The following is a 25,153-nucleotide window of genomic DNA, read 5'->3' on the forward strand; positions in this document are numbered from 1 at the left end:
ACTAAATAACTGCAGTAACTTGCATTACTGCACACTACCATCCCCGCTCATTTTTTTTCAGATGCTACTACACAGTAATGGTGCATCATGGTTAGTGCCTGGCAACGCCACTGCATGGTAGCAACAAGCTACCTCACAGTAGCTTGTTGCTACTGATGGTATTGTCTCGCGTAGATGCACCCAGTAAAACCTACCCATTTGAATCTTCAAGTTTCATGGGCTACTGGTGCCAACTTAGTCAGGGGAGGCAGATGCCCCCCACCCCCCCCCAGAAACCAGTCAGCAACCAGGGGGGTCCCCCAGCAGACAATTGCAGAGCTCCCACTCCCCGGCTAGCACTCACAGTGGGGGCACTGGCACTTCTGCCTGCCCCTCCTGCCCATCGCCTAAGCAGGGAGCGTGGCCTGTCAGGGGGTGCACCAGCTCTCTCAGGGGGCACACATGCATCCCCATGCACCCCTTTTGTGTTGCTACAGTTCAGCTTCAATAAATGGGAATTGCTTGCTTATTCCCTCCCACGGATTTATAGGACCACTTATGGTTCTTTGCCTTTTTGAATGGAAACTCCTGCTGACCACAACAAATAAAGGAAAAATTTTATCTGGATCAGATCTATTCGGCTACCTATATTCCTTCAATGTTTCTTCTGCTCAAGATTCATCAGTGAACACAAATAAAGCATCAAGCAATGGATTGTTCACACCATCGGCAACAATTGCTATTACTCTGCTCCTCCCTAGCACATCAACTGGTTTGAGATTCAGAACCTCAGACCCAGTGCTCTATTCCCCACACCCATGGACCAGAGTAATTGTTCTCATCTTTCCAATAGGGTCCAACCCTGATGGCACAAATGTTTTCAACCTCTACACCCCACTGTGCGGGCCGGGTCCCGATCCCGCCGCCAAGTGCGAGTCGGGGGGGGGGGGCGATCCGCTGCCCGTCTTTGCGCACATGGGCTGTGGCCAGCACCCCAGGCACGCGGGGTCGGAGAAAACCGGTGGCGAGCTAGAATTAGTCACAAACGCGTAGTGGTTGATTAAAAGAGTATTTACTTACACCCAAAGATGGTAGTGGTGTAGGCTGGACAGCTTTCCAGGTGCAGCTCCGCTTAAATCCTCGTTGGAGGACTACGACAAATTCTTTCCCACAGAGTTGTTTAGGCTCTGCGGGTTCGGCAATTCTTTCCCACGGAGTTGTCGAAGCTCCGTGGGCTGTCCGGTTCCCGGGCCCCGGAGTTGTTTAAGACTCCGTGGGTTCGAAAATTGGGTTTACAGGGAAGGGATATGTCTTGGATTGCGCTCGGTGACGGGGAGAGGCTAGAGGCAGTTCGTTCTTTTGTTCCCCCCTCCGGAGTTGTTAAAGCTCCGTGGGTTCGGTTATTACGCCTCTATTGCCTGCTTAAGAGAGGCGCGTTGGGTCCGCAAGGGTCCACATCGCTTAGAGATCTTCACACAGCGCGAAGTCTCCTCCTCCTGGCGAGTTCTGTATCTCTCCAGTTTTTCTCGCTCTCCAGCTTGGGCGGAAACTACCCAAGCCTTTTGTACGGCTAGCAAGCCAATAGCCAGCTGCCACGTGTGCCTACACTTAGAACCGGCCAATAACGTGGTGCGAATCTAAACACGAATGGCGGGAACTCCTTTGCAACGTGCATCACCAGTATGCAGCAAAGAAATGCACCCTGCAAAGAAGCTACAAAACGGCGGGAAAGCCTTTTGCACCCGGAGCTCCCCTCCACAGCAGAGAACTCCACCATGCAAAGAAACTATAATTTGGCGGGAAAAATAATTTAGCGGTGCCGAAGCACACACAAACAAAAACCACAACTTTGGGTTGTGACACCCACCATCACAACTATGTCCTGGGAAAAAAAATATGCAGTAGCTAATGGGAAAAGACAAACCGGCACAAAGAGTAACTCCAACACATGCTCTGCATCGCTGTGGCATTATGCCCTCCTGCCTCAGGAGAGAAGAGCACAGCAGGGGGTTGTCTCACTTTCATTTTAACTGTGGTTAGGAAGACTGCACCTGTTATTTATCAACTTAATATTCATCAAGGCTGTTTGGCCTCTCCCTCCCCAAGTTCCCTCTTCATAAAGGTTGTTTTCATAATGGTTCGTAACAGCCAGGTCACTGGTGACATGACCCTGACAATAGTGAGATTTCCCTGTGTCACTAGTAAGAAGGAAGGGGTTTTTTGGTTATATCTTTTATTGGATGAATTGTATGGTTAGGAAAGATGTTAGACAAGCTTTTGGGCACAAAGTGCCCTTCATTAGATTGGTAAAGAAGTAAGTGCAGTCTAAGCTAAATACCACTACTGAATCAATAGGATATTTTTAGCTTATAAGATGTGTGTAGTAACTTATGATCTGGGTAGAGCACTGCAAAAGAGCAGTTAGGTTGGATATTTGCAGCATCATCCAGCAAAGCATTTATTTCCCTACCCCTTTTGAGTCTTTTCATTGATGAGATGCTAGGATTTTCTTTGCCCGATATAGTGCAAGGTTACTACTTAATAAAAAGTTGCCCCAGGTTCAATCTATGCACCTGCCCAACTGACTTGTATGATTCACAGTCCCATGCACAGCTTCAAAGTTACACAGCAGTTTAAACAGTTATACAGTATCATGGCTTACGACATATGTTGCTTCTGCCTTTCAGTGGTCATGCTCTTTGCATTGCTAAAGAGGCTTCCACACCATTTGTTCAGCGTGGCTCAGGATCATGCTTGGCTTGGCAGTATTAGCATACTTCAAGATGAGGAGCATTCATCTTATTTAGCCTTTGCCAAATTGAATTAAATTCCTGGTTTAAAGATATAAGCCAGGGGTTCCCAAAATTTTGTCCCCAAAGGGCAATTTCAAAGAGGTGGTCTTGAGTGGCTAACCACCTCAAAGAGGTTTAAGGGCTGCATTCGGCCTGCAGGCCACGCTTTGGGAACACTTGATATAAACTAAATGGTCTGGTAGCATGGCTGTACTCTCTGCCATTGCACTTGAACTATAAAGGGCTGGGTCACCAGTCAATTATAGCTGACCTCCAAATTTGATTCCAATTTATGTTACCTACTCACATACATATGCATGCGTGTATAACTGAAGATGGTTTGATTCTGGTACCAAACCTAAACAGGACAGATCCCTACCTACACAACACACATAAAGTTGCAGAGGGCAGATTCTATGGTATATAAATTGTCTTTGCTGCACAGGCTCCAATGAAGCCATGACAACTTTAACCAATGGAGAATTGGCCCACACTGTCAATATTTAGATGTGTGACCTTCTCTCTCGTAGTTATCTTGTGCCTTGTGCCACCATCTGCCAGTTGTGCTGCCTCTTGTCTCATAAAACTATGATCACCAGCTGTTTTGGTCAGGGAATCATTTTTCAGCAGTACCCTAATACAAATAATATGGTTTTTGATCATCTAGACCATGATGTGGTGGAATTTTGCTGGTAAATGCTGACTTCAAGACAACCTTAGAATGCCCTCCAAAGAATGGCAAAAGAAAGGAAGAGTTTTAACATGGCAAACTCTATTCTTGTTTGGAGCTTCCATATCTGGTGGCACAACATCAGCCAAAGAGCTGAAGGTAAGAAGGGAATCTAGGGCATTTATACATGTGCTCCAGGAATTGGTGGGGGGAGAGGGGGATAGACTTGGAGTGGCTCCAAGAGCTGCTGTCAATGCGTCTCATGTATCAGCATCCCCATGCTGAAAAATGGCAGCAGGACACTGCTGCCAACAGTGATGAACTGTTGTTCCTGGATCTCTCTGACATGAAAAATGGGAAGTGAAATGATCTCTGCAACATTGTCTCTGTAGGCACATCTATACATGCAATTAATTTAACACAATAAAGTCTGACAGTTGTGACAGAGTTTATTGCTCTTGGGTGTTGTGTTTACACATGCACCAGGGACCACAGCATGTTGAGCCAAAATGGTGCAGGCTCCGCTGGTAGGGGATCTGAGGGAGTCAGCCTGCCAGCCCAGAGCTGTTTTACCCTGGATCAATATGCTGCAAGGGGCTGGCTGTGGCATGAGGGTGCTACAGCATGGGGCTAGCTAGCAGGCAGCCCTGCACTATGGCACCCTTATGCCCCAGGCAGCTCCAATCACTGTCTACATGGGCATTGCAGCAGAGTCAATAACTCTGCTGTAAAATAGTAATTGTGTTGGGCAGTACTATACCTACAGCAGAGTTAATTAGTTTACTACAGCAGAGTTAATTAGTTAATTAGTTATCCTACAGCAGAATTAAATTAGTTTACTCAGGCCTAATAGCACTACTCATGTAGATGGGTGATGTTTTACTGCCGAGTGAATTAGGAAATTGCAGTAAGTGTCTTGTGTAGATGCACCCAGTGAGAGCTATAACACAAGGGAGAAAGAACATGGAAAGTGGAGATGGGGGAAGGGAGCAAGACCTGTGAAAGGGTGGGAGACAGCAAGCTCTGAAAAAAGGAGAGAGAAATACTGAGAGAGAACATGGAAGAGAGAGACTGAGAGAGGAAGGTTGACAGAGGAATGAGAAGAAAGGAGGGGAACATAGGAGAGAGTGCACAGCTGTCTTCATCCTGCACACTGCCTTTGGTCTCGCTGACTGGACAAGCAACTCCAGTCAGCTCTGCCTTCCATGAAATTTCAGCATCTGTTACAAAAAGTAACAATGAGTTCAGTGAAAACAAAGAAAGGTCTTCCACTTCTGAAGTGCAGAAAATGTGCATACATCCCAGACACAAAAGCATTTTCTTATGCAGTGACTTAGGGGTGCATGACTTATCTTTTCTATTTCAACTCCATACCAAGGGCTTCATAACAAGTGAGGTGTTTTGCTTTCACCACAGAAGAATAAAATGCTTTTTCCATGCTCACTCTAAACTTTCTCAGGTTTGTAATCTGACTGATAGGAACAGGAGGGCTTTCCCAGATTACTACTCCATTTGGTTATCAATCCAGTAAGAGAGAGAGGGAGTAAGAGAGAGAGGGAGTCAGACAGAGAGGGAGACAGACGGGCACAGCTATGCTGGAGTTTATATCTCTTGGGTGCAGCATTTACACATGCACTGGGGACTGCAGCATGTTGAGCCAGAACAGTGCAGCCTCAACTGGATAGATAGATCTATAGACAGATCTGTCTATATCTATAGTAGAGATCCACGCAGAATCTGCTGCTGCATCTTCAACACTCCTGAAATGACCATCAACCTCCTTGGGGATCTTGGAGGCACAAGGAATGCCAGAGTGGGCCTAGGCAGCCCCAGTGTAGTAGGGGGCTGAGCATTGTCACTTCCTATTTCTCTTCAAGGGTTGATGAGAATTCTTAGCATAGCACAAAATCAGACCTTTATTGAGCTTTGTGCAGTAGGCAGAAAGCAACAAGTGCTTGAAGAACTGTCTAAAAACATTTTGAGACACCGGTGTACAAGGCTTTATGGTATATAATAATTATATCATCCTGATGCTGAACCTACAGACACAGTTCTTCCCTGATGCATGCATCTACAAGAAGTGTCTAAACCACACGGCATAAAACATTTCATTCTTAATAGAACACTCGCTAGACAACTTCCAAAAAACCCCCCAAGGCTTTAGTGAGTGCTTTACACATAAAATGATACCGCAAGCACAGAGGGCAAAGGAAACATGTGGCTTATTCTGTGATGCAAAATTGTTGAAAGGGCTTGGTGCAAGTTAGGAAAAGTCTTTTAATTGATATGAAGGAAAACTTGTCTCCCCATGCAAGATAGGCAGCCAACCTGTCATCTGCTATGCATACCCCCTGGGCACAATCTTAGCTCCTTTCTATCCACAGCTATTGTATGGCCCTCCTTGCTGTACTGAGTGCTTCAGAATCTTTAACAGAAGGCAGTAAATGCTTGAAGTACTGTCCGAAAACATTTTTAGAGACACTGGTGTATATGGCTGTATGGTGTATAATAATTGTATCGTCCTGACAGTTCCCCGATGCACGCATCTACAAGAAGTATCTAAACCACACAGTACAAAACAGTTTATTCTTAAGAGAGAACTCATTAGAAAATTTAAGAAAAAAACCCCAAGGCTTTAGTGAGTAAGTACCTTCATAGTACTCCAGTGAGGTGGGGAGAAAAAGCTATTATCTCTATTTCACAGCTAGGAAACTGAGACTTTCAGGGTCTGATTTACACTTTGACAAAGTAGTAGGCCCAATTTTGAAATCCCCCCCCAAGGGAGAGGTGGCTTGTTGCCAAAAACCCAGTGTCATTTGGTCTTTTGTGAGTATAAGACAACAGCCCGTTTATGATCAGGACTTCTTTGCAAGTTTAGACATGGAATTCAGGGACAGTTACAATTCCCTTACTGATCCCCTTTTTGTACACCAAATCAAGATACAACCACATTTCCCAGTGATCCTCCATTCCCACTTAGCAGGTAAGGTTTTACCACCACCCACATCAGAAAAAGAGGCAAGAGACAGGTCTATAATCCTGTTATTGATTACACCATGAAACATGAGAATAAGCATGTATCTCAATGTCTATCTAGCTACCTACAATGGCACAGTACAGATTTCCTTCTAGCTGGGGGAGACACAGGAGGGAGGAGGAAGGTAGCATGCAGGCTATCAGCAGGTTGTCTTGAATGAGCTGAGGTCTTTATGCCCAACATTTATATGTGGCTTATTTAAATAAATATTCTGATTGGTGATATTAAAATTTCTTTGTTTCACTGGGACTTTGGGAACTGGACTGAACCAGTTTTCTTGTGGACTTGAAATATACCAATTAGCTGGGGTCAACAATGACTAGCCTTTTGAGAGTAGCAGTAAAGCAAAACTAAAAGTTACTACAAAGCAATCTGCAGTCGGAGCTGGGGTCTGTGTCTGTACAAAATGAGTAATTCTGGGAGAGAGGATTTCTTATCTGTTTCTCTTATAATTTGGAGTGGTACTTGTCATGTTCTGTTTCTTTTACTTTTCTGAACAGGCCAGCAGCACCATCTGCAAAATTTCACTCTGAAACAGAGTGGTTTGCTTTAGCCACACTTTTGCAACTTAGTGCAAGTCTATTGAAAGTGGCCAAGGCTGACACAGGTTCCCAAAGACACAATTATTATTACCATAGGGTTCTACCTGACTACATACAACTCAATTGTTATCAAAAGGCAAAGCATCAGTTGTTATTTTTAACTGCTGTTACACACTTTTCCAAAAAGCAGTTATTCATTCTTGGCCTAGTCTAATATTAGTGGCTTGATAACCATATTCTTATTCTATTTTCCAGATAACTTTCATTTAAGTTGCAAGCAGTAGTTATTATTGATGTATATCAGCTTAAGCACATATCATCCATAACTCATAGCCTGCCCTAGTCAGTATGGTCTGTCAGTCATTGGCCACATCTACAGCATATAGGCATATCCCAGCCAATGTTGCCTTTTAGTAGCATATCTTAAATCAGTTCACCAGGCAGAATATGCCAAATCACCTACAAAGCCTAAGTACCCACATAGTTTGATCCTTTAAAAAAGTTACCTGAGCTGCCTGTGTCATAGCTCAAGGCTGCAACACACCAAGGTAGCATAACTGAGTGTGCATCTCTTCTCTTCAGCAAGACAATAAGTGATTCTGTCCATTTTCCCCCCATTTTCTGATAGCAGATTGGAAAGCAAACAGTGCAACTGTGCTTACTTACTGCTAGTATTTGCAAGGATGGTCCGACAGATAATAGCTTGTATTTTTCCTCCTGCTTTGTTTTCAAAAGGGAAAATGTGCATTCTTCCAACCTGCTAGCCATCAGAGAGTAACTAACACAAAGTAACATCAGTAAAAACAAGACAACTTGTTGCTTTAACACAATTTAACAAGTTATGGTAAACCTTAAACTCCTTAGATGACCTTACTTCAATCCACGTAAATCCCATGTAAAACTAGATACTGTCTAAGTCTTCCTTAGGATTTTAACACATTCCCTAACATAAGGATGTACCTTCTTGACTCGTGGGGACTTAGCCAAAGTATACTTAGAGAGAGTGGAGGAAGAAAAAATAAAAACCTTATCTCCTAAATATCACAGCACATAGCACTCTCCTGGTCTGCAAAACAACTAAAACAAAGGTTATTTGAGGTGCAAGATACTGCTGCTTTTGAGATTTTAGAACTGCAGTTTCATTTCTTTTGCCCTTTTCATCATGATTAACTAGAACTTTTTTCCCCCAAAATTGCCCTGAACCAACTAAATGACACAAAGCTATGGGGAGAAGTGGACACGCCGGAGGGCAGGGAACAGCTGCAGGCAGACCTGGACAGGTTGGACAAGTGGGCAGAAAACAACAGAATGCAGTTCAACAAGGAGAAATGCAAAGTGCTGCACCTAGGGAGGAAAAATGTCCAGCACACCTACAGCCTAGGGAATGACCTGCTGGGTGGCATAGAAGTGGAAAGGGATCTTGGAGTCCTAGTGGACTCTAAGATGAACATGAGTCGGCAGTGTGACGAAGCCATCAGAAAAGCCAATGGCACTTTATTGTGCATCAGCAGATGCATGACGAATAGGTCCAAGGAGGTGATACTTCCCCTCTATCGGGCGCTGGTGAGAGTTGGAGTACTGCGTGCAATTCTGGGCACCGCACTTCAAGAGGGATGCGGATAACCTGGAGAGGGTCCAGAGAAGGGCCACTCGTATGGTCAAGGGCCTGCAGACCAAGCCCTACAACGAGAGACTAGAGAAACTGGACCTTTTTAGCCTCTGCAAGAGAAGGTTGAGAGGCGACCTTGTGGCAGCCTATAAGTTCATCACGGGGGTACAGAAGGGAATTGGTGAGGATTTATTCACTAAGGCGCCCCCAGGGGTTACAAGAAATAATGGCCACAAGCTAGCAGAGAGCAGATTTAGATTGGACATTAGGAGGAACTTCTTCACAGTTCGAGTGGCCAAGGTCTGGAATGGGCTCCCAAGGGAGGTGGTGCTCTCCCCTACCCTGGGGGTCTTCAAGAGGAGGTTAGATGAGCATCTAGCTGGGGTCATCTAGACCCAGCACTCTTTCCTGCCTATGCAGGGGGTCGGACTCAATGATCTATTGAGGTCCCTTCCGACCCTAACATCTATGAATCTATGAACTACAGCCTTTATTTGTAGAACATCTTCCCCTAAGAAGAGAAGCAAAAATATCCCTTAATTCCTTGTAAGCACATTTTCTCATTCATATATGGACTCGGTGCATATCTGAAATGATGGTGCAATATAAAGGTTGCAATGGGATTTTGAGATGAATTACAAGAGGTAAACCAGGGCCAAATTATGGGAACATGTTTGTATGAGGCTGCTGTCTATGCAACATACTGAAGAAAATATATTTTAGAATGTCTGAGAGAGTTTTAAAAAAAGTGGAGACTAATTTTCATATTTCTGTACAAGGATCCTAGGATGAATCATAACCAGGCTTTTTAAAACACAACTCTTTTATGTACGTTAGGTGCTAGAGGGGGATTAATTAACACTGTTCACCACCTGGTCTAACAAAAAGCCTGCGTCTGTCTTCATTAAGGAAAAAAGGTACTTTTTAACCTGTATTAACTCACTCCTTATCATGACCTTAGTAAACAGAAGGCTGATGGAGTTCTAGACCTGTGTTAGCTGGTTAAAGTATATCCAGCTAATATGGGTAAACCCCATCTCCTTTGTGTTTACTAGGATAAGAACATAGATTAGCTAGAATAGGGGTTAACACACACCTTTTCTCCTCATGAAGATGAAGAAGGCTTAGTTAGTGCCTTTGACATTGTCTCTCACCCCATCCTCATCAATAAATTAAGTGACTGTGGCATTGATGCCTACACAGTTGGATGGGTAAAAAATTGGCTGATGGGGCGCACCCAGAGAGTAGTGGTGGATGGGTTGTACTCAACCTGGCGAGATGTGAGCAGTGGGGTACCCCAGGGCTCGGTCCTTGGGCCCACATTGTTTAGCATCTTCATCAGCGACTTGGACGAGGGGGTGGAAAGCACACTGTCCAAGTTTGCTGATGGCAGCAAGATGTGGGGCAAGGTAGACACACTTGAAGGTTGAGAGAGGCTGCAGCTAGATTTAGACAGACTACAAAAGTGGGCAGATGAGAACAGGATGGGGTTTAACGTAGACAAATGCAGGGTGCTGCACCTTGGGAGAAGGAATCCACAGCACACATACAGGCTGGGGAGTTCCCCTCTGGAAAGCACAGAGGTGGAAAGGGATCTCGGAGTCATTATTGACTCCAAGATGAACATGAACCGCCAATGCCAGACCGCAGCCAGCAAGGCCAGCCAGACCTTGTCATGCATCCAAAGGTGCATCTCAAGCCAGTCCAGAGAGGTGATACTCCCCCTCTACGCGACTTTGGTCAGGCTGCAGTTGGAGTACTGCGTCCAGTACTGGGCGCTGCACTTCAAAAGGGATGTGGCCAGCCTGGAACGGGTTCAGAGGAGGGCCACCCGGTTGGTGAGAAGGCAGCAGGACAGGCCCTACGAGGAGAGACTGAGGGACCTGAACCTGTTCAGCCTCAGCAAGAGGAGGCTGAGGGGGGACCTGGTGGCTGCCTACAAACTCATTGGAGGAGATCAACAGCAAATAGGCAGAGCCCTTTTCTCCCCAGCACCACCTGGGGTGATGAGGAACAATGGTCATAAGCTGATGGAGAATAGGTTTAGGTTAGAGATCAGAAGGCAATATTTTACAGTTAGGGTGGCCAAAATCTGGAACCAACTTCCCAGGGAAGTGGTCCTCGCCCCTACCTTGGGCAAATTCAAGAGGAGGTTGGATGATCACCTGTCTGGGGTCCTGTGAACCCAGCATTCATTCCTGCTTGTGGCAGGGGGTCAGGCTAGATGATCTGTTCAGGTCCCTCCTGACCCTAGCCACTATGAAACAATGGAACTATGAAACCCTGACCACCCGGGGCTCAGAATGAGTCATACAAACCTCTAGAGAACATAAAGCCACTTCTTAATATACTTTAAAAAGTTTTGACTTTAAAGGCTGAAGTCTCAGGCCCTTCCAGAGATGGAAGAGAGGGTTGAGTCTCCTGTTATAAAGATGAAATCTTCCCTTTTCCATTTCATGCCCTTTTTTGTAACCTACAGGGTTGAAATATACCAGGCTTTAAATATGTCAGATTAATATCACGAGTCAAAGCAACAAGCCAGGGACTGAGCCTTGTCTATCCTGGTCATTTTTCTGAGTATTTTGTCAGGCAAAAGCTACTTCTGTGGTAAATTCATGTAAGAAAGGAAGGAAGTAAAAAGGAAAAAAAGCCTCACAAAAGTAGATGGCTTCTCAGGGGTTTGTGATGTATAAATAGAGGATAGGGCACCATGCAGGACAGAAGGGCCAAAGGCACCTTGATGTATTCAGTTAGCATTGTAACTCTCAGCTACGGTACTCTGGTATCCTGGGGTGCCAGGAGATCCTTTTAAGGGTGATGCAGAGTGCTGCACAGTATTAGCACTGTTTGGTGTACAACACCTACACATGATTCACAAAACAAACCCAAAGGTTTCAAATAGAAATGTATAGTGTCACCACTATTCCAAGTGATTGGGGGCTTTCTGAGTTCTTAGCAACAGAAGAATCACTCTATTCTATTTCCATATATAGTTAATAAACTAGTGTAAACTAAGAACTGGAATTTTCCAAGGGGTTCCCTGAGTCTACCAAAGAGTGCCTTGAGTTTAAAAATGTTAAGGACTACTAATTTAACCAATGGGTATCACTTCCACATATGAGGTCTATCTTTACATGCACACAAATTAACTTCAAAGGAGACTGAAGGCAGCAGTCAGCCTTATGGCTTTGGAGCAGAGGAGCTCATGGAGCCCGGAAAAGACCACAGTATAACAGTTCATAGAATCATACAAAAATAGGGCTGGAAGTGTCCTCAACTGTCATCTAGTCCAACCCCCTGCCCAAGGCAGGATCGTCCCGATTCAAACCATCCTATACACATCCATAATCTAATCTCTTAGTAAAACCACAGTCAACCCTGATGCAACACAAGACACAACACCCTAACCTGCCACAGATAAAGCAGGAGGACCACAGCAGCCAATGTTCTGCTTCTCTAAAAGGTTGTTAATATATGTGCAAGAGATCCTGGGTAGAGGACCATGCCCCCTACTACAAAACCTCCACAGTCTATACCAAGCTGACTGGGGGTAAAATTCTTTCCTGACCCCAAATTTGGCCATCTGTCTGACCCTGAGCAGAGAGCCAAAACCCTCTAGCCAGGAACTTCCAGCAGGAGCTTTGGCACATGCCAGTCAAATCCTCAGCTTTGGCAGCAGCCAACACCCAATGCCTCTGAGGAAGGCTTAACCCCCTCTCTACCTACACACATACACATAGCAGAATGGGAGGGTGAACTTCCTTCCTAGCCATATGTGGGAACCAGCAAAAAACAAAAACAAAAACCCCAAAACCTATTGATACAAGGGGTGCATCCAGACAAGTGCGGCCATGCAGTATGTGGTGCTGCAAACATGTCTACCATATACTGCAGTCAGGTGTTCTCCACACTGCAAGGGCATGCTGCCCGTGCGTGCATTGCTCTTGGTTTTTCCCCCAGGGGGTTTTGACCCCTGGATATTCAGGGGTCAAAAAACCCCAAACTTGTGGGGGGGAAAAAAGACTGGAGCAGTACATGCACAGGTAGTGCACCCTGCTGAAAAGTGGAGCTGGGCCGTCCAGAGCTGCACTGTGGCTGCCTGCCAGGCAGAGCCCCAGGAGGCCCCCAGGTAAGGTTGCTGGGGCCAGCACAGTGCTGGCGCCAGCCTCCCCCACTGTCCCCGGGGTTACTTGTTCTGTGCCAAAACGTGCATGGCACGGGTGTTCTCCAGAGACTGTAGCTGCGGCATTTCCCGGGGAACCAAACATCTGTGCTCATCTGGACATGGCCATGAAGGCAGGAGGGAAGAGAGGAGTAGGAGGAGGGAGATGCATGAAGTTCTGTTCTTAACCCAGTCTCTGAACCTTCATGGAGCTGTTTGTTCCACATTTGCCTTCTGTGGGGTTCCCACACTTTCCTGCGAAGCAGGGCAGAGATAGGAGGCTGGACAAGTTCTGATCCATGCCAGCAATTCCCAACTTTAGGCAAACTGCATAAGCTTTAATGGGAAATGGCCCTGGTTCAGAACGTAACCCTGGGCGTGATGCTACCCATGCCCTCACCTGACTAGTGGGATCCTGGAGTAGCAGGTAGCCGGTGGCCCTGCTCAGCCCCCTGGGTAACTGCTGCAGGGTCCCCAAGCGGAGAGCCTCCCGTGACAATAAAGCAATCTTGCAGACCGTTATAAAACTACTAGCCAATTGCTCGTCAAGAATGACAGGGGTGGAGGGGAGTGGGGGGGACAGAGACCCAGGCTCCCCCTTCCCTCCTGCTGCTTGGGGTCCGGGCCCGCTCCTCCCTCCTCACTGCAGCGGCAGGGGGAAGGGAGAAGTGGGCCTGAGCCCAATGCAGAGGAGGACCAGGCCCGAGGGTGGGGAGAAGCCGGGCCGCCGCGGCAGGGAGGGGGGAGGAGGGGGGGAAGCGGGCCCGGGCCAACCTGGCAGTGCCAGGGGGATGGGAGGAGTGGGCTCGGGGCCAACACAGGGAAGCAGGGGTGGGGGAGGAGTGGGCCCAGGCCCAATGGGGGGGAGGAGGCTCATTCCTCCCCTCCACCCACAGCTGCTGTGTTGGCTGGGCCGGGCTGGGCCAGGCCCCCCGCGGAGATCCCAGGGTAAAAAAAACCCACATAGAAAAAAGCAGGGTGGCACACGTGGCTGCAGTGCACACTGCCCAAAACCGGAGCCTGGCCCACTGGAGCCCTGCTTCGGCTGCCAGCCAGGCTCCAAGCTGCAGGAGTGCCAAGGCTGCAGCATCCCTGGCCCCCAGGACAGGCTGCTGGGGCCAGAACAGCCTCCCCTACCCCGCCTAAGGTAACCTGCCATGCCCGAGGGTGCATGGCACGGGCATTCCCCGGGGACAAGCATCCACATTTGTCTGGATGCAACCTACATGTTTTAAATATAACTCCAAACCAGGAGGGATATAGCTGATCAGATACTTGAGGCATTTCCCTAGGAATTCAACAACTGTCTTTTCAAACCATTTGGTTACAAATGATTTTTTCCTTGGGATCTGACTGCATTTATTTCACAGGATAACAGAGCGCCAGGAAATTCCAATCATACGAGGTAAAGTTTCATAATTGCTCTGAGGAGCAAATGCATTTGGTGTGGGCATGCAACAGCTCCAAGCAGAGGGACTGTTATGTTGAGAACAGTTTGTATTTTCCCCACGCAGCTGCAGCACTTCTGCCTTTAACGTTCACTGGCAAATTCTGCATTATAAAGATTGCCTGTGAGATTAGACTGTTATAGCTTCCTCTCAGATTCCAGTGCAACCAGACTCAAACAGATTTTGCATTTGCACACATAGCTGGCTTCAAGACAAATTCCTTTTATCAAAAGAACTGACATGATTCTTAATAGTGATGGGCAACCCTGGGCCTGAAAGGCATGACCTACTATTTTGATCATAGGACTGAGGGCCAGGAGTTCCAGAGCCATCATTCCAATTCTGACACACACTCCGATTATGCCTTGCAGGCAATCAATTATCCTCTCAGCTATCAAACACAGTGCTCAGAAATTACGGAAGGCAGACAGGAGGCAGAAATACCATGAAGCTGAATTGCAATGACACAAAAACCATATCCTGTACAAAAAGCAGCACGCGAAATGGCTGGCCACTTTTTTTTCCCACCTACACCTTGTTTGCACACATTGCAATCTTTTTCTGTCCACACAGATAAGATGTAATTTATATATGTACACACACCTATTATGGTCTAGCCACAGCCATTCTACACAAGTCTGCTTGGCCATGATTATAATTGCAGTGTGAACGGTGCCTCAGATAATCCTAACATTTTGGAGCTATGATGAGGTAACCTTTCCATTCTCACACCAGAAAATAATAAAGTTGATGCTCCATATAAACAGGATTAGATCAATTCTGCTTTTAAAGCAACATTCTCACTAACATCTGCACAGTGGCTTTCTCACTCCAATAAAACCTGTATAATCTCTTGTTTACAGTTTGTGGCTTAGAGAATTCTGGAAAATGTCAGTTATAGAAACCACTTTAATAATACTTTTAAAACATCACATGCAAAGCAAAATTCAGGGCCAAAAAGCTGAAGTTCTGCTTCTCAGGCAGGTTTACTCCATCCCTAGGTTCCTGCAAGAGTCTCTGCATTGGTGTACCATGAAGTTTGCACGGCCGGAGAAGTTGGCTGGCTGGATATTTCCACATTCAACCTTCAATTACGAGGAAACCTGAGGATTTGGAACATCTTCCCACCACTGTAAATTTTGGAAATCCCCTATAGAAGGAATGCCAGGGCAACCAGACAGGTTAACCCAAAAAAGCATGCCTTGTATAGGTCTAAGAGCCAGTGAAACTAGCAGCAGAGGGGAAGCAAATGACATCCACAGAGTTGCATTTTACAGATCCTGGGGACCTGCCAGCTCCGGAAGTAGAACCTCTGAATTCTTCTGGGTGGGAAGCTACTATCAGAGTAGAGTTTAGCCAAAATGCCCACAGGGTCATCACCATAAAAGGACTCCAAGCTAAATGCAAGTGCTGCATTTAATTCAGTAAGACAGACTCCCAAAGCCAAAATAAGCTACTTGAGCCTATGGAACATGTATTCCTTCACAAGACAAAAATAGCAGCCTTATGAAGATAAAGAAATAATTACCCTAACCATGTACACCTGACCTCTGTCATTCACCCAACAAGCCAGCTGCATACAAAATTGCCACAAAGTCCCATTAATTCCAGCTGGCACATGGACTTGGCTATGGCCTCTCCTTCCTGTCAGCAGGAGGAAGAAGAGTGTGGTGGGAGTGGACATCTATCAAGGCCTTCCACCTTCCCCACCGGAGGTGGGGGTAGAAGGAACAGAGAATATACCAGTACCTTAAGTCAACGTAGCCATTGCACTTTTCACCCACTGCCCCAAACAAGGAGCACGACACTTGTATCATCACCTCCTACCTGTAGAGGCCCAAGATAGTCTTGAATGGGGCATGGGAGCCCATGACATCTTGCAGGGTTTCGTACTAGTGCTCATTTCTAGAGTATAAGCCCCCTACCCAATGAGTTGCATTGACATAGTGAGAGCCTTACAGGGATTCAGAGAATCTCCACCTCTTCTTCTTTATTATGAAAAACACTATTTAAGATACTGGTCTGTGGGGGGGGAGGTGATTTTAAACATTAAATCTTTAAGGGTTTCCTTTCCCTAAGAACCTGTCAGCCCACAGGAAAAATATTGGTATTGCCACAGAAAGCAATGAGCACTGAATGAAAGAACAGAAGATTTCTGAGCAACAAACAGGCATACACAGAGGAAATGCTGTTCACATTTTGTAGGCAGGAAGTCAGCAGAGGCTTAAATATTTCTTTTTAGGTCAGGCAAGTCCCATTAGCAGTCCTAAGTTTAACACAGACCCGGAGGACGTAATACCCAAGTCAAGAACAATATCTCATTTCATGTCAGAGGCTGGTGAAAACATTTCTTCTGACAGTTCCTGCTTCATGTTTCCAGCAAACGTACTTAGCTTCCTGCACAGCCATAAAAACAAGAACGTACGCCTGACCTCTGTCATTCACCCAACAAGCTGGCTGCATATAAGACAGCCACAGAGTCCCATTAATTTCAGCTGGCACATGGGTTTGGCTAAGGCTGTTTGGCTAAGGCTTTTCCTTCCTGTCAGCAGGAGGGAGAAGAGTCTGGTGGGGGAGATAAGGAGGGAGAGAGTGCTCTCTCCAACTGCCAGTTCCCCAGGCACATTTCAGAATGCTTTCCCATTTGAGATTTTGCAGTCTACCAGCTCAGGCAGAAAAAGGCTCTTCCAAGCCTCTTGCTGCCATCAGCATGGTTATGACCTTTTGCATACACATAGGACCCTGGCATGCATTCACTTAATAGTGCAGTGAGCTCTGTTCCACAATTCCAACAATCGCAACTCCTGCCATACCACATGGGCATGGCTGGATGCATGATTTTGAGATCAGGATGGTCAGACATCAGTCATGCCATTACTACTTGCCACTGAAGAGGGATCCTGGAATCAAGCTTAGGATTCATAGATGCTGGGGTCGGAAAGGACCTCAACAGATCATTGAGTCTGACCCCCTGCCCTGGGCAGGAAAAAGTGCTGGGGCCAGATGACCCCAGCCAGATGCCTGTCCAGCCTGGTCTTAAAGACCCCCAAGGTAGGGGAGAACACCACCCCCCTTGGAAACCCATTCCAAATTTTGGCCACCCTTACCATGATGAAGTTTTAGGCTAGATATCAGGAAAATCTGCTCTCTGTTGGTTTGTGCTCGTCATTCCTTTTTACCCCAAGAGGCATCCTGGTGAACAGAGCATCTCCAATCCCTTGCTGCATTCCCCTAATGAATTTGTAGGTGGCCACAAGATCACCTCTCAGCCTTCTCTTGCAGAGGCTGAAGAAGTCCAGGTCCCTCAGTCTCTCCTCATAAGGCTTGTCCTCTAAGCCCCTAACCATACAAGTGGCCCTCCTCTGGACCCTCTCGAGTCTATCAACATCCTTCTTGAAGTACGGCACCCAAAACTGGACACAGTACTCCAACTGCAGTCTGAGCAGTGCTGCATAGAGGGGAAGTATCACCTCCTTGGATCTATTTGTCATGCATCTGCTGATACATGATAAAGTGCGGTTAGCTTTGCTGACGACTCATGTTCATCCTGGAGTCCACTACGACTCCAAGATCCCTTTCCGCTTCTGTGCTGCTGAGAGGGTCACTTCCCAGCCAGTAGATGTGCTGGATATTTTTGTGCCCTAGGTGCAGCACTCTGCACTTGTCCTTGTACTGCATCTTATCATGTACTGCCCACTTTTCTAACCTGCCCAGGTCTGCCTGCAATTATTCCCTACCCTCCAGAGTGTGCACTTCACCCCACAATTTAGTATTATCTGCATACTTGGACAGAGTACACTTCACACACACATCCAAGTCACTGACGAAGATATTGAAGAGTACAGGTCCAAGGACCAAACTCTGGGCTACCCCACTACCCACATCCTTCCAGGTCAATACCGACCCATCTACTACCATTCTCTGGGTGTGACCACTAAGCCAATTTGCCACCCACTGGACTGTGTAAAAATCTGTCAAAGCCTCTTAATTTATTTATGAGAATAGGATGAGATACCATATTGAAGGCCTTGCTAAAGTCCAAGAAAACGACATCCACCTCTACTCCTGCATCTAAGCATTTTGTGACCCTGTCATAAAATGAAACCAGATTGGTCAGGCATGATCTACCTGCTATGAATCCATGCTGGTTTCTCTGCTGTATTATTTTTCCTACTGGACTCCAACAAATATGATCCTTCATAATCTTTTCAAAGACCTTTCCAAGGATAGAGGTGAGACTGACTGGCCTATAATTACTCAGATCCTCCTTCCTCCCCTTCTTGAAAATAGGGACCACATTGGCCCTTTTCCAGTCCTCCAGGACCCGACCCGAGCTCCACGAGCGCTCAAACAGCTCCGCCAGTGGTTCTGCTATGACATCGGCCAATTCCTTCAGTGCCCTTGGATGCAGCTCATCCAGGCCTGCTGACTTGAACACATCCAGTCCAGCCAAGCAACTCCACACCAAGTCAGCGTCAACAGTTGGTAGGCTGGTGTCCTTCCGATGCCCATCTAAGAACCCATTAGAAGACTTATCTTGAGCCCTATACAGGAACACTGAGGCAAAAATCTCATTTAATAGCTCAGCCTTGTCCCCCCTCTCTGTCACTAACTGCTCCTCCTTGTTCAGTAGGGGTCCCATGCTGCCCTGTGCCTTCTTTTCACTCCCTACATAACAAAAAGTCTTTCTTTTTTTAGGTATCTTTAATTTGTGTTGCCAGCCTCAGCTCTATAGTTACTTTGGCCTTTCTAACTGCCTTCCTGCAACTGTGGGTCAAGTAGGTATACTCCTCCTTGGTAGTTTCTAAGGCTGTGCGAGGCTTCGGACTGTGCTTTGGATCCAGAGAAGCTTCAGGTGCTTCAGCATCCAAAGCAGCGTGTCCAGATCAAAGCACTGGCTTCGTTAGGCTGTCCAAAGCGGTTTGGGGCTTCTGAAGTGCTTTGGAAGAGCTTTGGAGCTGCTTCAGAGATCCGGCCATAGGGTATAATGGGGAATCAATGAAATATCTATAACTTTGTTGCTTTTTTGTCTGATTTGGATGAAAGTTGCTGAGGTGGTAGCCTCTGCTGAGAGCATGAAGCACGCCAAGTTTCAAGAAGATCAGTACAGGGGCTCGGGGGGAACTGCACCCCAAATTCTTGAAAGAAAACTCGTGTCACTTCTACATGCTACACCACAGGGGGGTAAAAACTGCAGAGGTGCTAGTCCCTGGTGAGGCCACGAAGCCTGCCAAGTTTCAAGAAGATCGGTGCAGGGGTTTGGGGGGAACTGCACCTCAAGCTACTGACAGGCAAAACTCGTGACATAGATGATCCTGTGTGTGTTAAGGCACAGTGGGCTAAAAACTGCAGGGATGGTGGCCCCTGCTCAGGCCACAAAGCCTGCCAAATTTCAAGGAGATAAATGCAGGGTTCAAGCTGTGAACAAGCAAAATTTGTGACAGGGGTGACACTGTGTGTGTTAAGGTGCAGCAGGGTGAAAGCTGTAGGCCTGCTAGCCCCTGCTGAGGCCACAAAGCCTGCCAGCTGTCAAGAAGATAGGTTCAGGGGTTCTGGAGCCCTACACTTCTGGCTGCTGACAGGCAAAACTCCTGCCATGGGTGCTTGTGCAACTGTGTCCATCTTGGGGCAGGGGAGGAACTACTGCAGGCCTGGCTGCTAAGCTACTGTGTTACCAGTTACCAATCAATCATGATTCACTCAGGGACCAGCTCAATACACAGCTGCTAGCTAATGTAACCAGTTAATTAGCAACAATTAACACCTACAAAACCACAGACTAAGGAGAGGAAATAATCAATACAGACACTCAACTGCCCCAAAACAGAGACAGTCAGTTGCACAAGCACCCATGTCATGAGTTTTGTCTGTCAGCAGCTAGAGGTGCAGGGCCCCAGAACCCCTGAACCTATCTCCTCGGTAACTGGCAGGCTTCGTGGCCGCAGCAGGGGCTACCATCCCTGCAGTGCCTTAACACACAGTATCACCCACGTCACAAGTTTTGCTTGTCCGCAGCTTGAGGTGCAGTTTCACCCAAACCCCTGCACTTATCTCCTTGAAACTTGGCAGGCTTTGTGGCCTCAGCAGGGGCTACCATCCCCACAAGTTTCATCCAAATCAGACAAAAAACAACAAAGTTATAGATATTTCATTGATTCCCCATTATACTTTAAGGCTGGATTTCTGAGGCGGCTCCAAAGCTTCGGAGCCGCTTTGGCCGGATCAAAACGGGAACCCGGTCAGGAGCTCCAGATCAGATCCCTGGCATCTGAAGCAGCCAGATTCGAAGCTGGATCGAATAGCTGCCTATTCGCACAGGCCTAGTAGCTTCCCTCTGCTTCCACCGCCTATATGCCTTCTTTTTTGCCCTTAGGCTCCCCAGGATTTCCCTGTTTAGCCAAGGAAGTTTTTTGGCTCCTTTCCCCCTTTTCCCTCATATTAGGATAGTCTCCCTCTGCACCCGAAGGATCGCTTCCGTTAGAAACAACCACCCTTCCTGGACTCCCATCTCGCCAACACTTTTCTCCTGCAGTGCATCATTGACTAGACTCCTAAGCACACTGAAGTTAGTCTTCCTAAAGTCAAGCACTTCCACCCTACTATTATCTTACCCACCCTATGCTGTATGGTGAATTCAGTTGATTGGTGGTCACTGTCCCCAAGGTGACCACAAATCTGCAGCTCCCCTACCAGGTTATCTCCTGTAGCCAACACCAAGTCCAGTAAGGCATTGCCCCTAGTGGGGAGGTGAAGGTCTTGCACGCAGGTTAAGAGCCTACATGAATGATTGGATTTGTCCGACTGCTCCTCCCAGCAGATGTCAAGGTAGTTTAGGTCCCCCATGACAACCATATCACTAGACTGTACAGCCTCTGACAGCTCTCTCAAGAATTCCAAGTCTAGCTTTTCCTCTTGGTGTGGTGGTCTGTAGCAGATCCCCACCAAGTCCCTTTCCCCACAACCTCCATGTATCCTAACCCACAATGCCTCAACTTTCTTCTCCTCTGATCCCATTTTGATTAGGGTACATGTATAATGCTCCTTTAATGCTCAATTTATGACGTGATGGAAGTCAGCCACAAAATTACACCAATTTTGTGAATTAATTTCATGGCTTTCCCTTTCTCTCACACCATGAAGTGCATGAACATGTGGCTGGGTTACTATTTAAAATGCAATTAACTGGCTAATCACATTGAACAATGTCTGGCAGGAGCCAAACCCTTCTACTGGGACCAGGTGCTTCTGCCAGAATTGTAAGGTCAAGCCTAGTTTACACTTAACAGACTTTGCTGGTATACCCATCCTAGGATACTATCCCAGTAGTGTACTTCACAGGAGTACAGCTTATATGGGAACAGATCCTCAAGGATTCCATTTCTAAGCACTTGGAGAAGGTGATTACGAGCAGTCAGCACGGATTCACCAAGGACAAGTCAGGTATGACCAACCTGATTGCCTTCTATGATAAGATGACTGGCTCTGTGGATGTGGGAAGACCAGCAGATGTGGTATACCTTGACTTCAGCAAAGCTTCTGATATGGTCTCCCACAACAGTCTCACAGGCAAGCTAAGGAAGTACAGGTTGGATGAATGGACTGTAAGATGAATAGAAAACTGGCTGGATCATCAGGCTCACATGGTAGTAGTCAATGTCTAGTTGGCAGGTGGTATCAAGTGGAGTGCCCCGGGGTCAATCCCAGGGCCAGCTTTGTTCAATGTCTTCATCAATGACCTGGAAGATGGCATAGAGTACACGCTCAGCAAGTCTGCAGATGACTCCAAGCTGCGGGGAGTAGTAAATACGCTAGAGGGTAGGGTTAGAATTCAGTCACCTAGACAAATTGGAGAATTGGACCAAAATATATCTCATGAGGTTCAATACGGACAAGTGCAAAGTCCTGGACCTAGGATGGAACAATCCCATGCCTTGGTACAGGCTGGGGTTTGACTGCATAAGGAGCAGCTCTACAGAACAGGACATAGGGGCTACAGTGGGCAATAAGCTGAATAGGAGCCAACAGGGCGTGGCCTTGTTGCCAAGAAGGCTAAATGGCATACTGGACTGCATTAGTAGGAGTGTTGCCAGACGTTAAAGGGAAGTGGTTATTCTTCTCTATTTAACCCTGGTGAGACCACATATGGAGCCCTGTGTCCAGTTTTGGGCCCCCACTACAGAAAGGATGTGGACAAATTGGAGAGAGTCCAGCAGAGGGCAACAAAAATGATTAGGGGGCTGGGGGACATGACTTCTGAGGAAAGACTGAGGGAACTGGGCTTATTTAGTTTAGAGAAGGCTGAGATTTAATAGCAGCCTTCAACTACCTGACAAGTGGTTCCAAAGAGGATGAAGCTGTTCTCTTTGGTGGCAGATGGCAGAACAAGGAGAAATGGTCTCAAGTGGCAGCAAGGGAAGTTTAGGTTACATATTAGGAAGACCTCTCTAACTAGGAGAATAATAAAACACCGGAACATGTTACCCAGATAGGTTGTGAAATCTCCATCTTTCGAAGCTTTTAAGACCTGGCTAGACAAAACCTTTGCTGGAATGATCTAGTTGGGGACTGTCCTGCTTTGAGTAGGAAGTTAGACTAGATGACCTCTTGAGTTCCCTTCCAATCCTAACTTTCTATGGTTATACCATGCAACCTGCACTTCTGCTGGCAGACTTTGAACATGTTACACCAGTTTTGCTGGACTAATTTGGTGTACATGAGATGCTCTTGCTGACAGTACGTGAACTAGTAATCTTACTTCTTCACACCCCCGACCAATATAGCCATACCAGCAAAGACTTGTAGGGTAGGTGATGGCTTAACAGCTGATCCATTAAAACAGCCAAGAATTATAGTTCTACTGCAACCTAATTCCACAGGCTCAGCCTCATTTATCCTCTCTGCTAAGCAGACTATCCAGAAAATCTAAAATGGCCCAATATTCCCTATTTGGAAAATAAAAACCTCAATAAAGTGCATCTGGCTAGCTTAACTAGTGGAATAGTTTCAACTAAGTTTAAATTTAGTCTTAGTCTTCACATACCTCCTCAGGTAGGAGAAGGTTGAGGCCTTATCCTCAACAGTTCTCCATCACCCCTAAAACTAATCAGACTGTGTTAATTATCCATAGTTACTCCCAAGTTTGGAAGTTTGTCCAGAACTGATCCTGACAAGATCATCCCTTCCCACTTAGTTTTCCACGGCAAGAGCAACTACATGAGTAAATACCATCACCAGAATTCCACAGATGCTCAAGATTTCTGCAGTCAGGCTTGCATTACTTCCCTCCTCTCTCCCCACAAAATGTTGAAACATTCTGCTACAGGCACGAATACTAACATCAGGTGAATATCAAAGCAAACATCAATTTGATCAGAAACTGCCATCTGCTCATCCAAGTAAAATGAAAGTGCCATACAACTACTAGCCAGTCACAAGTATGTAATTATTCACTCATGTTCATTCAAGTAAAAGAAAAAAAGAAACCAACAAAAAAAACCAACCCACTGTTGCCTGGTGTATAAATTAAATCAAAGATATTATCTGCTACAACTCTTCACTGACCTGGAGCTCCAATACCACCAAGTACAAATTCTGCTGTATTTTGGCCATAGGCCAAGCATGAAAGCCCATATTTCAGAAGTGGTCAAAAGGAGCTTTGGATTACTTAAATTTTTGGAAGTTGCTCTCTCTCTGTACACAGACATGACCGTGCTGATTCACCAGAGAGGGGATCTTTACATTACTTCTTAAAAATAAGGATCCCAGCAGAAAGCCCAGCATACAGAACGCAAGAGAAGTACCTTCTAGATATTTTACAACTAAGATAACAATGCCTGGGCTTCACAAGTTGGACTTTTTTGCCTACAATTCAGCAAGCACATGTCAAAGGTTAATTTCTGCAATTAAACCTAAATATAGAACTTATTCACTGGAGGGGACTAATTGCTTCTCTACCCCAGCTCACCTGGGTTACCGATCCCATCTTTACAATATGCTTCTGTTAAGGACCTTCAGTACAGTTAGTTTCTACCATCATTGCCAGTCAGACAGAATTGAGGTAAGGGGTGATTGAGAGCCTTAATGCAGCATTTTTGGCACTTTTCTTATCCTTAGGGACAGAGGTTTAGTTTTCAACTGATGAAGATGTTCACGGTGACACGCACCAGTGGCATATAAAAAGAACAGAATGACAATTTGCCCTTACTTGTTCAGCACTGGGAGTATATGCTGAACAACAAAACAAGGATTCCACTCCTCCTCTTCCCTTTATACAGCAAAAGCTGTTAACCGGCACTTTATTAGCTGGAAACCTCTATTAACCGGCATCCGAGGGACCTGGCAGAAGCGAGACAGGAAGTACCACTTCCAGGGGACTTCCCATTTTGCTGCTGCAAGCCAAGTTTTTCTTTGCTACTTCTTCGGCCCACGGCCCAGGGCAAAGCAACCTACATGGAGCAAAGCAGCCTGCGCGGGGCCCTCCTCCCTGTCCCCCGGCACTCTGACACTGGGGAGTGCACCAAACGGTGCACATTTGATTAACCGGCATATTTGATATCCAGGGGATGCCGGATAACAACTTTTACTGTGTATACTTTTTCCATCTGTGGCTTTTTCTACTGCCAATTTTAAAATGCAATTAAAAAAAATCTACTATAAGCTAAAGAATAAGCTAAAATGAACAACTGGGGTATAATCTAAAATGTACCACCACTCAACAATTTAAACTTTATTCACCTTCACATCAACAAGTTGAAGTTCAATACTGTGAATAGCATTTCTCAGGATGTTCACCGTCCTTTACAATGCTTTATTGATTAGATATGTTTTGATACCACAGAGTTTATTGCTTAAGACAGTCTAAATAGGTGTTATAAAACTGAACAGTTGCATTATTTTAGACCTTTGGTTTCTAAA

The sequence above is a fragment of the Alligator mississippiensis genome, chromosome 3 (genome assembly GCF_030867095.1).
Source record: "Alligator mississippiensis isolate rAllMis1 chromosome 3, rAllMis1, whole genome shotgun sequence".
Taxonomy (NCBI): domain Eukaryota; kingdom Metazoa; phylum Chordata; order Crocodylia; family Alligatoridae; genus Alligator; species Alligator mississippiensis.